This window comes from Electrophorus electricus, chromosome 15 (genome assembly GCF_041902795.1).
Source record: "Electrophorus electricus isolate QZ-2024a chromosome 15, ASM4190279v1, whole genome shotgun sequence".
Taxonomy (NCBI): domain Eukaryota; kingdom Metazoa; phylum Chordata; class Actinopteri; order Gymnotiformes; family Gymnotidae; genus Electrophorus; species Electrophorus electricus.
This window is the reverse complement of record NC_137511.1, coordinates 21,647,100-21,660,759: the sequence shown is the minus strand read 5'-3', so window position 1 is coordinate 21,660,759 and position 13,660 is coordinate 21,647,100.

The following is a 13,660-nucleotide window of genomic DNA, read 5'->3' as shown; positions in this document are numbered from 1 at the left end:
CCCCTGATCCCCATCATCCAAGCCATCTTGGAAAAAAAATTGATTAAATTATTCTGGTATAAATGTGATTAATAATCATGCTTTTAAAATTATACTTACACGGTGATGGTGGCCTACAGGTTAGTGGTTGAACAGCTTGAATAGGCCTAGAATTATTTAGACGTATGTAATAAGCCACATTGACCTGTACATAAGTTTCTATAGATGTTGCCGGTTGTATGAGGTCCCCTGAAAAGATTGTGAGCTCAGCCAGGGGGCTCGATGAATAGTGGATGACGATAGAGGGATTCACCCCTTCTGCCTCTGTGTGACAAATGAATGCACTGATGGTATCCTTTACACTAAAACGCATTGATGTTACTTCATTTAATGTTTAATTTAAGTAAATAGAATCACCTACTTCTAAGTTAAAGTTTTTCTATATAGCTAGCCATGAGAATAAGAATAGCCGTCTATCAAAAGAGTTTCAGTCGATCAAAATGTTTCACAGACTCTAAAACACATTGGGCAAATTACATAATGATCAGTAGTCATCAGAATAAAGACAATATAATTTCCTAGATAGTTCACGAAAAGAATAATTACAATAGCTTGTACATAATACGTATTGATTGTTTGATAAAATACAATTCATTTACACAACCGGTAGAGATATCCAATCGGCTAATTCATAAAATACCTTCATGAAAGAACATTGCTATTTTCCCCCTAGTTTAGCTAATATGTGGCGGTGATAAAAGACGACTGACCAATGTACTCATTTTCTAATCCGATTAATAATTTTCAGATCCTGACAGTACAGGTCTTGTAGGTTTTATCTAGACCTGAATTTAGGCCCCAACGAGTTAAATCAAACAACGAACGATAAAGTATTTCAACCATTAGCTAAATAAATAGCTAAATACACGTTAGCCTTTTTAGTAACTTATACTAATATAAGTTATAACATGAATGGATAAAAAGAACGTACCTGTTGATAACTGCTGAGCCATGTCCATGTTCGTTCAGAGGTCTTGGCAAAAGTTTTCAGATGTATCGCTTACAATTACGACTGTGACCTAAAGGAGTGAAGTACCGTAAAACATGACTTTAAGAAAGAAATGTTGGTGGGGAAAAGAGATGGTTTTCGAATAAAAGCTGTAAATTACAATTCACCCCTCCACAACACCACTCTCAGATGTGGAATGCACTGTAAAGTGTTAAGGGCCCAACATGTGATAACGGACAAGAACCTTGTGTGATAAAACTTATAGAATAAGTACTCTGGCTTAGAGATCAGAGAAAAAATAAATAAAAGGAAACTTTATGTTTTGTGAAAAGTTTACTTATTGCCCTGTTTTAGTACATATGGCAGATAAGATGTGAGGAGGTGTGAGAGAGAGAGTGTGTGTGTCAATGACCCCTGACTGCAGAGTGTCTGTCAGAGAGGATACTGAACAAACCGCGAAAGTGGAGAAAAACTGAGACTGAAAACTTTAATTTTCTTTAATCATGACAATATTTCTCAATTAGAGAAACCTCTTATACACAGGTCTGGTTGGTTGGGCAGAAAGAAAAAGGTGGCAAAATTTGAAATTTTGGGGCATATATCATTTTTTGTCAGAATTGGTTTTCATGTAAATTAGGGGGAGGGACTCGGGAGGAGGTGTGACTTTTTAGAGAATCAGCCAATGGGAGGGGAGTGGGATGGGTGAGTGAGTGGGTGAGTAAGAGAGAGAGGCAGACAGCGACACAACTGAGACCCATACACATGTTTGAGTATCAGTACATGACCGGCAGTGGAGCAGAGCGGACATTAAATACTATTTGGTACATATTTGTTTAAGACTGATAACTTTTATTTACTTTAATCACTTGATCTTTAATCACTACTTCTCAAATTTAAAAAAAAGTCAATAAAACTATTTTGAGGATCCCTCATTGTGTTTTATTTTATTTTCATATAATGTCACATCATATCATATATCATAATAATAATTATATATATTTATATATACATATAATTATATATATATATATATATATATATATATATATATATATATATATATATATATAAAATATATAATTATATAACCATTAGTATATACTATCTCTCTCTCTTATACACAGTCATGTACATACGCGCGCACACACACACACACACACACACACACACATACACATACATACATATCTGTACACAGATACACACACACACACACACATTGTTTTTGTATCGGAGTAGTTGCTGAAGTCAAACTTCACACACATATATGCACTCCTTTTGCACTCTTGCACATCATTCCTACTTACTGCTAGAGTACTGTACTAAATCAGCACTGTACTCTGAACTGTTCTGGCTGCTACCAGTGACTGCTATGTTCAGTATCGCGTGTCACTGACTCCTATGCACAACCCACTTCACATATTCCCAATACTACGTACTGGTAAAAATAAATGCACTGTCTGTTCTTTGTATATTGGTCCTGTCCTGTAATTATTTATTGTATGACATTATTGTACTGGATTGCATTGTTTGCACTCATGTAGAGTGCTGTCTGTTGCACATGTTTTATGTTGCACCATGGTCCGAGAGGAACATCGTTTCATTTTTGCAGTGTACTTGTATAAAGCTGAAATGACAAAAAAAGCCTTTTGAAGTTTGAACTTGAACTAATAGGTGGGAACATTTTTATCACACTAATTTCACCTGAGCACTTAGTCTGCATATTTCTAAATAAAAAGAAACAGTTCTTACAAACAATATAAAGCACACAACTAATTTTTCATATATAAACTGGCTTCTCCTACCACTAATTCAGAAGTACTTTACTTGCACAGCTGATGAAGGACCTCAAAAACTGTTCATTACTTAAAGACAAAACATTAGAGAATATTCAAGGAAACAATGTTTAAATATGTCTCAATTTTTTAAACATCTATGTGCAAATCAGGAGTGAAAGACAAGTTAGAGAAAATGTCTGACAATATGCTATTTCACTAGTTAGTACTGAAATACACTTTTATGGATTGGGCCCCATTCTTACATACTGCCATTGGACACATATATGCGCAATAGGTTTGCTAGCTCATTTTGGATCCCACTACGTGCTAGGTTAAGTGATTGTCCTTTACTGACATGCTTACCACGGTCAATATACAGGTTTTGGGACTCACTAGCGCTCTTGTGCTTTCTTGCCTCTCACCCCACCCTAGACCCTAGTTCCACATACAGATTGAACACCCTGAAAGCAGTTTGAGTACAGAGAAAGCTAAAACACCAAATCAAGCATGTTGGATGGTGTCATATATACTTGGAGTGGGATGGTCCGTTCATTGGTCCACTACAGCTGTGCTGTCCATGTCTGTCTGTCTGTCTAATGGATCCCACTCTGAGTATATATGAATGGGCACCAAATGGACACTGGTCAGAAAAGGTCAGGGAAGGCCGGATTGGCCCCAAAGTGCATCCATTCGCAAAGTGGCACCCCCAAGGACAAAAATGGAAGTGCCTGACACCTAGAAGTTAAGGAACAGAAAGTAACTTTCCCTAACTTGTAGGGTCACATGATTTCACTGGCGGGGTAAGGGAGGCTTCAGAGACAACATATTAAAGTGCCAGATCCCTAGCGCTTATGAAACAGGGAGTAGTTTTCCATAAGCTGTGGCAACTCGAGCTTCTGATATATTGTTCGCCATCCAGATGAGCCACCGGTTGACACGACAAAGTCTGGGCCCCTCCCTAATACACTGTTTGTAAACATTCCACTCCAAGTATATTTCCATTCATATCTCATATACTTGTTTTGGACACCCTTTAGAAAGGTCAGATTGACATAAAAATTCATTATGTTTGCCAGGGCCAACCCATGAGACAGTGTGTGAAAGGAGGACACCCTAGTGTGTTGTTTTCTATTACAACAACCCACAAGATTTCTCTCTGCATTGTGTGCAGATTTGAAAGGACACAGACACACAGGAGCAGGAAGAAAACATTTTTCAAGAATAAATTTGTTGATTTTTTTTCTTGGCTGGGGAAGGGTGTAGCAACACGGCTGTCTGATATGTTATTTGGGGCACCCAGCTGTGTCAGCATTTGATGCGGTAAAGTCTGTGCCCCATCCTAAACACTGTTTGTAAACACCCCACTTCAAGTATATTTCCATTCATATGTCATATACTTGTTTTGGATACCAGTTGATTTTTGTTGTTTGTGATCACCTAGGGGGCCACTGCCCCAATATGTCATCCAAGAGACCTCCTACATCCCACCCATGAAATTTCATGACCCTACATGGTCCTGATCCTGAAAATGTTGACTTTTTCCAATCTTCTTCAAACTCACAGTTTGATTAGGAGAGACCCAGATGTATACAGGGGCCCTCCTTTTGCCTTGATATCTTGTTCCAAAACTGAGATCTGACACTCCCACTTCAAGTATATTTTAACGTTGTCAAATATATTGCAAGTGGGATGGAAAATATACCAATGCAAGTATGTCATCCCAATGCAAGTATGTCATTTAGTCTGGTCAAATATACTGAAAATGGGATGAAAATCCCAATTCAAATATATGTCATTTAGTGTGTCAAATATACAGCAAATGGGATGAAAATCCCACTTCAAGTATGTTTCAGTGGTGTGTCAAAATACCAATTCAAATATGTCATTTAGTGTACCAAATATACTACAAATGGGATGAAAATCCCAATTCAGGTATATGTCATTGATTGTGTCAAATATACTGCAAATGGGATGAAAACCCAAATTCAAATATGTCATCTAGTATGTCAAATATACTGCAAATGGCATGAATTGCCAATGCAAGTATTTCATTTAGTGTGTCAAATATATTGCAAATGGGATGAAAATCCCACTTCGAGTATATTTCAGTGGTGTGTCAAATATATTGCAAATGGAATGAAAATCTCACTTCAAGTATGTTTCAGTGGTGTATCAAACTTATTGCAAATGGGATGAAAATCCCAATTCAAATATATGTAATTTAGTTTGTCAAATATACTGCAAATATATCTCGGGCACTGACGTTTCCTTTTATTTTCCACACTATAAGAACTTCAGCAACCACATTTAATTTCACTGAGGGGTCAGCGAACAAGCCCACAGCAGGTATGTCTCACTCTGCCATGCACCTCCCAGTAAATGTTACAACTTCTTCCATAATAAAATATATAATTGAAAGAAAGCTGTGGTCATAAAAATGAACAGCACCCTCTAGCGATGAACCTCAATTATTTCAAGATAACTAAAGCATAGGTAGGTTAAAGCATTGTTAGCTTGCAGCTAGAACAAAAAATTCTTAGTGAGGTAGAACAACAAAAGCCTGAGACCTTTAGTGACACTGTTTGAAGCACATGGCCACAACACTGACATCACTCCATGTGACATCACACCATGACACACACTGGCTTTCATCAATATATTGATTTCTATTGGCCATTGCAGTGCCATTGTCTTTGAGTGAAAGCAATTCTCACGGAAGTGTGAAGGGGAGGGGAACTTTTATATTACTTCACAAGCGTTTTCAGTGGCAAACGTCGTGATTGGCAGCTGTTTCAACAAATAGTGGACACTTAGACTACTGTGAACCAGCTTCCGCATTGTAAGCAGACAAAGTGTTGCGCATGCGTTTGACACTGTTTGGCAAAACGCATGCAGCCGTAAGAATGATTTGATCGCCAAGTTTATGTGGAGTTGTCTGGGTGCTTCTAGCATGGACTAGCTACAATGTTTGCATCGCAAATCACTGGGTGTTTCCATTCACTGCTGGAAAAAATCGTAATCCTTCTACAAAATGTAAGTATAAATGAGAAAGATTATTATTTCTTTACAGTATTACAGCATTTACAGTATTACAGTATTTTTCCCATAATAACAATGATGCTATGAAGCTATAATTGTTGTGGAACTTACTAAAGTAACTTACTGTGATGTTTTAGCCAAAATAAACATGCAAACTCAGTGTATAGTGACTGATGACTTTGTGTGCATTTGGAGAGGTTTTTGGACACTGTGGAGATGTCTAGGACACCTAGTGGAAAATAGTGGAAAAGTGTTTAATTTATTTATTTACCCAAGTGAATCAGGAAATGTAGAGCATGACTGAAAATTAATCTCCAGCATCAAAAGATACATTATACACCCCAAGAATCAAAGGCGTTTTTTTTTGTTTTTTTTGTTTTTTTACATTTTTGTTTTGTATTAGACGAGCTCAAATGCAACCTAAATGATGGAAAAATAAGCTTGTATAATTTCAGATAACTAATGTTAAAGTGAACAAGTGCAAATCGTTCACAAATGAGCTTAGACCTGGATGTGCATAGACAGATTATTAATTAATTACAAAAAGTTGTATTTGTCTTTATTTTACTGTTTTATTTTTGTTTAAAGCTATTTTGATGACTGAATCATTTTTGAAGGAACTTTGCCTTTGTGATGGTTTTTGCTGAGTATATACACTTTTTTGCCAGGTGATCAAAATTAACTATAAAATATTTATATATAAATTTCAGTGGAATGGAAGAATATCATTATTTAAGATTAATAATTAATGGTGGAATGTTTTAGAAAATATTAAGAATTAGAAATCCTCTAGGTGACACACAAGTCACACTTCGCCCATTTACTGTGCATATAGCCAGTGGTTATTTTTAACATCCAGTGAAAAGGATGTACACTAGAATACAAATCTTAATGGTGAGGTCAAATCCCAGCTCAGCATTGTGTTGATCGTGTGGGGCGTGTGGGGCGTGTGGAGCGCGTGGGGCGTGTGGGGTGGGGTGGGGTGGGGCCTGTCATAAATGCATTTGACCTGTTTCAGTCTAATAGCTCTGAAGGGCACAGATCTGCATAATCCATCTCAGTTGGGGAGTCTGAAAATTACATGGTTCATGAACTTTTTTTTTAATATCATAAAGTTTTATCCCTCTAACTACTTTTTTTCTGTTTTTCTGTTTTCTATTGTACACTCAGTATTAGCAGGTTTTATAATTTTAATATCCAGTGCTTTATCCTTATGTTTTTACTGTTTTATAACTTGACTGTGTACTTTTTTTTGTTCTATGATTATAATTAATATTATTACTATCATCTTCATCATCATCATCAGGTTTAGTTTAATGACTTTATTGAAGCTTCATGTTATAATCCATGCCACATGATCATAATAATGATCTGAGCATAGTCATCCTCCTCTTCATCACACTGTCTCAGTGTCTCTTGCTCTGTGTCTGTTGAGAATAAACTGATGTAAGTATCATGCATGGAACCAGAGGAAAGTCCAACCTCTTGTGTGCCACACCGGTTTCTATGGCTGCTGCTCCCAGATGGGACCCCTGTCCATTTTAACCTAAGTCCTGGCAGCAGCATTGGGGTGGTCTCCCCTCTCTGACCCCTTGTTGCAAGTTTGCTGCAGCGCAGACATGGTTTGACATCATGACGCTCAAGATTTTTGCAATGCTCAACTGTCAGAAAAACATCCTCGCATTGCTAAAAAGAAGTGATCATCTTGGAGGCATATCATTCCGATGGATCGGACAATTTGGAACTGATTCCTGATTCCCATCACTTCATGGTTGAAGAAGCTGATTGTGTGTTGGGGAAAACAGATGTTCTTCATAAGTGGCTGTGAATGGACTTGCTTTCACTGTTAACATGTGTTCTTTGTAACATCAAGCCTTCTCAGATTCATTATTGATTTTATTAGTTTTGGGTTTACGGTCTATTACAAAAGTGGTACTTTTTGTATATTGTTCCAATCCAATGCACCCTCATCTTCTTTTCACAGAGAGCCACAATCGCTGCAGAAATCCTTTTCCCTTACGTTTTGATTTACGTTTTCCTTTGGTTTGCTGCTTCTGCTCTTTCTGGAAGCCTTTCAGCCTCAACATCTCCATCATTCTGCACAGTCTACGCTCCCTCTCCCGGCGCTTTCGTCTTTTCTTCCGTTCCTTTTCCTGTTTAATATGGTGCTTAATTTTCCTTTGCAGCTGTTTTTCCTTTGCTTTTCTCTCTTTCTCTCTTGCATTTTCCTCAGATTTCTTAGTCCTTATCAGGACATTCCATAGATTTTTCCACCACTTCCTTTTATAGGTTCCTTCACATGTCTGCTGAACTTTTTCATCCTCTTCTTCCTCCATAATCACTGTCACTCCTTCATCCTCCTCCATAATTACTGTCAGCCCTGTTCTGCAATAAGGGACGTGTGTACTAGACACAAACTTTTTGTGCTGCCTCCGGGCAACAGCAATGGGGCGCTTGGGGGTTTCCGTGGTTGCAGGTCGCAGGGGGCAATTAAGAGCAGCCCTGCCTGGCTTTTGGAGGATGGATGGGGGAGTCCTGGTGGGATGCAGCGTTGTAACCACTCTAGGGAAGTTGAACCTGATTCTTTCCCACTGTGGAAAAAGTGCATAATATTTAGCATTCTTATTACACACATGCGCAAAAACACTAACACACAGAAAAGCAATCTGACATGACCAACACCACATTGCTCGTCGAGTTGTGAAGTTGTGCTGTAGGCATAAGACATCTCCTTATTTCTGTCTAAAATCACACTCTGTCTATAGTATGACATTGACTGTATGTGACTGCAGTGGAACTGAAGGTTTCATTTTGGTGTTCCTACTTTCTCCAGTTGAGGTTTCAGGGACTTCAGTTCATCTTTGAGCTCCACATTCTCCAAGTTCTTTTTAATTGTTCCTTTTCTTGTCTGATGGACTCCTTCATACTCTTCTTCCATCAGAATTATTGCCTCCAATTCATCCACTCTCATCTTAACGTGGGAAATCCAGTCTCTCTGAAGGAATGAAAACAACAAGACACTGCCTTATGAGTGGACATATCTTAGCCACAGCAAACAATGAGCCCCTCCTATTATAATAACACTTTCTAACATGTATTCAGACATTGATTCAAATTACTTCATTCTGTTTACCATGGCATTAAGCATGGGACGGTTTGAGAATGCCAACTCCAGACAGAAAACAGAAAACATATAGTAGAGATTATGCATAAAATGACTACTCTATGAAAATAGCTTATGACACATTTACTCACAACTGCAAAATCAGCTGCTGCATCACTCTCCTCATTCAGTGTGCGGGCTCTGCCTGTCTTGGCAGTCGTATACTTCACCTCTGGCAGCAGCGATCTATCATGCAAGCTTTCCTTACTAGATGCAAACTTTGAATGCCGACTCCGGGCAACGTCAGAGCTGCGATTGGAGGTTTCTGTGCCCACAGGTAGCAGGATGCAGTTAGGCTCATTAAGCGCAGCCTTGCCAGGCTTTTGGAGGATGGATGAGGGAGTCCTGGTGCGCTGTAGTTGTGGAAACACTGTGGCGAAACTGGACTTGACTCTTTCCCACTATGAAAAAAGTGCATAATATTTAGCATTCTTTTTACATACATGCATAAACACACATACACCAAGATGTACAGAACAGCAATTTTACAGCATCAACAACACATTGTTCTTCGAAATGTATAGGAGCTACAGTTACTCAGGAACTGCACAATAGTTTCCACTAGGTGTAAAAAAAAACTCTCCTTTTCAGACCGACAAAAAGTCGTCAGACAATATACATCGACTGTGCGACTTTTTTCTTAAAATGTCACAACAATGTTTGACAACTTACGAAAATAAATTATTAGCTTCAATAAAGCTTCATTATTAAAGGCTAAATAACATTATCTCCATTGCCATTAGGCTAAAAAGCTATCCTGGGGAAAATACTGCAATAAGCTTAAAAAATATTATGCTTAAAGCACAAACGTTCATTTATACTTACGATTTTAACAGCACTTACGAATTTTTCTAGCAGTGAAAGGATACCACCAATGATTTGCAATGCAAACATAGTAGTCCATGCCAGAAGACACTGAACCATCACTATCAGCATGCAACTCATAACTGCATCAAAACTCCACATAAACTTCAGTTCAAATAAAACCTGTGGAACAAGGGAAACCACAAAGGTCATTTTCAGATAATGGGGCACAGCATTGGAAATCCCTGTGTTGTGCACTGTTCATTTGCTGCTCATTATTATTCCCAGCCTCTGTTCGTAGTCCAAGCCTCATGTTTTCTATTGCCAGTATTAGTTAAGTGTTCTTGTCATTGCTTGTGTTATTGTTTTAGCCTCCTTCCACTTTGTCTTCATCTGTGTTGTTTACTTTTGTTCAGCATGTACTCTCAGCCTCTTTGTATCATGTATTCTATGGCATTGGGCTGGTGTAGTGATTATGATTCTGCATCAGCCCTTAATAAATCTTGCGCTTCTCCACGTGTGCGTTCACCTTCCAACCGTTCATCGTTACACAGATAAAAAGGAATTTAAGGCTTTATTGAACAAAGTAAAGACTGGATTAAACAATACAAACCACTACAGGTGAAAAGGCGGGAACCATAATATCAGGCATAGGTTGAAAGAAGAAAACAAGCCATAAAGTGTAAACAAGGTTCAGACACGCTCGCTGTGCAGAAAGAGACTTCGCAACTGGAACACAGACCAGGAGGTTTTATACACGAGCGTTAATGAAGGTACCAAGTAGCAGGTGTAGTTAGATCTGCACTGGCATGTCCATCCGGAGTGGAGGGGGTGACATGGTGCATGACAGACTTAAGAAATGTGGCCGTAAAACCTTCCGTGAACCTTTCAGTCCGACTTGATTTCTTTTCAGTAAACGCTCGTGCAGAAGGACGTGACTTTGAGAGCCAGCTGAATTGAATGGATGCCCGGTCCTCATGCTCGTCCCCAGGGCTGGTGCACCAACTGGGATTAACTGCCAAACTGGCAGAAACTGAGACCATTTTTCATAGAGAGGTTTAAGCCTGTTGCACCAAGACCAGTAGCGATGCATGCGCTCGTTTAAAACTTGGAACGTATGCCCATTGCTAAGCAACCTGCACTATTACTAATTGCATCTCTCATATAAACAAATGATATTGTTCATGTAAACCATGCTGAGCTCTAAACAAAGCTGCTTAACAACAGTTATGTGACTAATGTGCTCCCGAGTCTCTGAATCAGGCCTCACGCTGCTTTATTCTAGCTGAACATGTAAAGCTGATATGATGTCGCCATCACGCGCACCTGCTGTTGGAGAGTTTAACTCTGTTCCCACAGAAAAGGGAGCTGTGAAACCTCACCTTACACCTGCTCCCACATAGGCCAACATTTATGCCGCTCTTAGGAGAAACTCAGGTTGTGATCGGTGTTAAAATCTCACATCAGCAGTGTGCGAATCGGAAAGTTCGCGTACGATCACAAGAGTCGCGTGTTTTGTCTTTAGCACGTGGACGTGTCGGTTTTTGGCTTGTAATCTCGAGCTCACCGGGTGAACGGCTTATCCATAATTAAGTCAACAACAACACAGCCTACTAGAAACGACTTCAAATAAGCTTGACTCTTTGGCGTTTATTTATGCATGTGGTACATCTACCTGGATCGCTAATGACAGTCTGGCTAATTTCCGCTAGCTGGAGAGAGAGTTAGAATTAGACAATGACCAAGTTTATCCAGGCGTGGTCTTTTCCCTCTTCTACAATCTGATTTTTAGCGCTTGGACTCTTTCACAAAATGTATTTTAGTCCGAGGCCAAGACATTTCCAAGCAGTCTGTCTTCATTTATGCGTACTCACCTTTGGGAAAGTTCCTGCCTCAGATCAGACACGCTCCAAACTGCATGAACGCTTCACAACTTCTTTAATGACCATCATGCAAAATGACCCCTATTTATAGATTTATATTCATAGATTTATATTTAGTTTTAATACACACATAGTGACATCATAGGGCTAGACTGTGATGTCATAATACCACGTGACAGTGAAGGCACTTATATGTAGAACTGAACAAAATACTCAGAGGGACAGTTAGTTAATTTCACAGACATGTTTTATGAAAAATATTTCACAAATTTTAGAATTCAAATGAATTTCAGGGCTTTATAGTTATTATAGTGAATTAGCCTCACCAGGCCTGCCATGCTAAGCTAATAGTCTGTGTTTGAGTGGTAAGCACTGAACATCAGGACACTGAGTTGGGCTTCATTCTCTCTCACTGAGACTTCATGTATAGGCAGCGCTCTACTGCCCCGTTCTCTTCCTTTTCCCCCAAATTCTTTATAAGGGTTCTTTTACTTGTCTGGTGGACTCCTTCATCCTCTTATTCTTCCATAATTACTGCCTGCAATCTATATATAATAGGCTGTAATAAGCAATAACAGATTTTTCTCCAACTTCTTCATAATGGATCTTTCACTTGTCGACACCCTGTGACACACACTGGCTTTCATCACTCTTACTGTATGATGATATAAAGACTGTACATATGGTCAATGTCACACTTTAGGCATGGGCACACATACAAAGACAGACACATGGCCACACGCACACACACGCGCACAGACACACACACACACACACACACACACACACACAGACAGCCACACAAACGCACAAGCCCTTTACTTTAATATCCTGTATGCAGGCATGTTACCTTCTATTCCACCAAGCACAGAAGTAACATCGTATTCACAACATGACAAATATAAGTGCTTTGGAAATTCAGCATAATATTTATCCCTTACTTTCTTTATTTGAAAGGTAGTCTGGAAGATATGCAGATGTACAAGTAGCTGGGGGGGATTACTGTCACACTGGTACAAACATCAAAGTTTGTTTTGGGTTGCCAGATCATCCAAAAGTCTTATCTATTCAAGTTCCTATTATAAAGTTTGTGTTCCCAAAATGATTCCTCATACCTGCCCTTGTGCAGACCTTGGTAGCCCTGCTTGTCAGTGGGTTCAGTAAGACTTTTATAAATGGTTCCTTGCTACTAGAAGCAATCTCAGCCAGACTAACAGGCATGGAATTCATGCAGTGTTACAGTTTGCTTCCATGACAGCAGGAATAATGCTCCTATTTACGACAAGCAAGTTGCCAAGAATGCCTTAAGATCTTTTTCCAATTTTGACCACATTTGTCCAAGTTTGGAGTTGGAATGGATGGAGCTTGAGGGCTGTTTCCAGCTGTGTCAGACTCCACTGCTCTTACTCGTCATCCATCATCCAATAGACTCCCACATCTAATCCTGCTTTTTCTCTTTCGGGTATCTTTCTGAGTCTCTTAAGTTCGCTCTCTCATTCACTCAACAAAATATCACCCATCAACTCTCGGTTTCTGTTTCCATTCTTCTTCATCTTTCATTCTCCCTCTCTGTCCCTCTCCCTTCATTTGTCTCCCCATTTTCTCTCTTCCCTTTCTCTCTCTCTCTCTCTCTCTCTCTCTCTCTCTCTCTCTCTCTCTCTCTCTCTCTCTCTCTCCCTCTCCCTCTCTCTGTGTCTCTCTTGCTCAGGGTGTTCTAGGATTGAGAGGTTGTTCTGGACACTTCAGGACTTTTTATGAGAACACAAACACACACACATTCAGTTCAATTCAATTGTGCCAAAGCTTTAGTGAAGAAATTACTGCTAACAATAATAGTAAGTACAACAATAATATAACTACAACAACTCCTATTACCAATAAACAATAATAATAATTATAAAAATATAGGGGGTAAATATAGGCAATGGTGTTGTAATTTGGCTGAAATCCAATTTGTCTTTTACTCAGGATATTGTGTTTAGTAAGGAATTTCAGAAATCTAGAA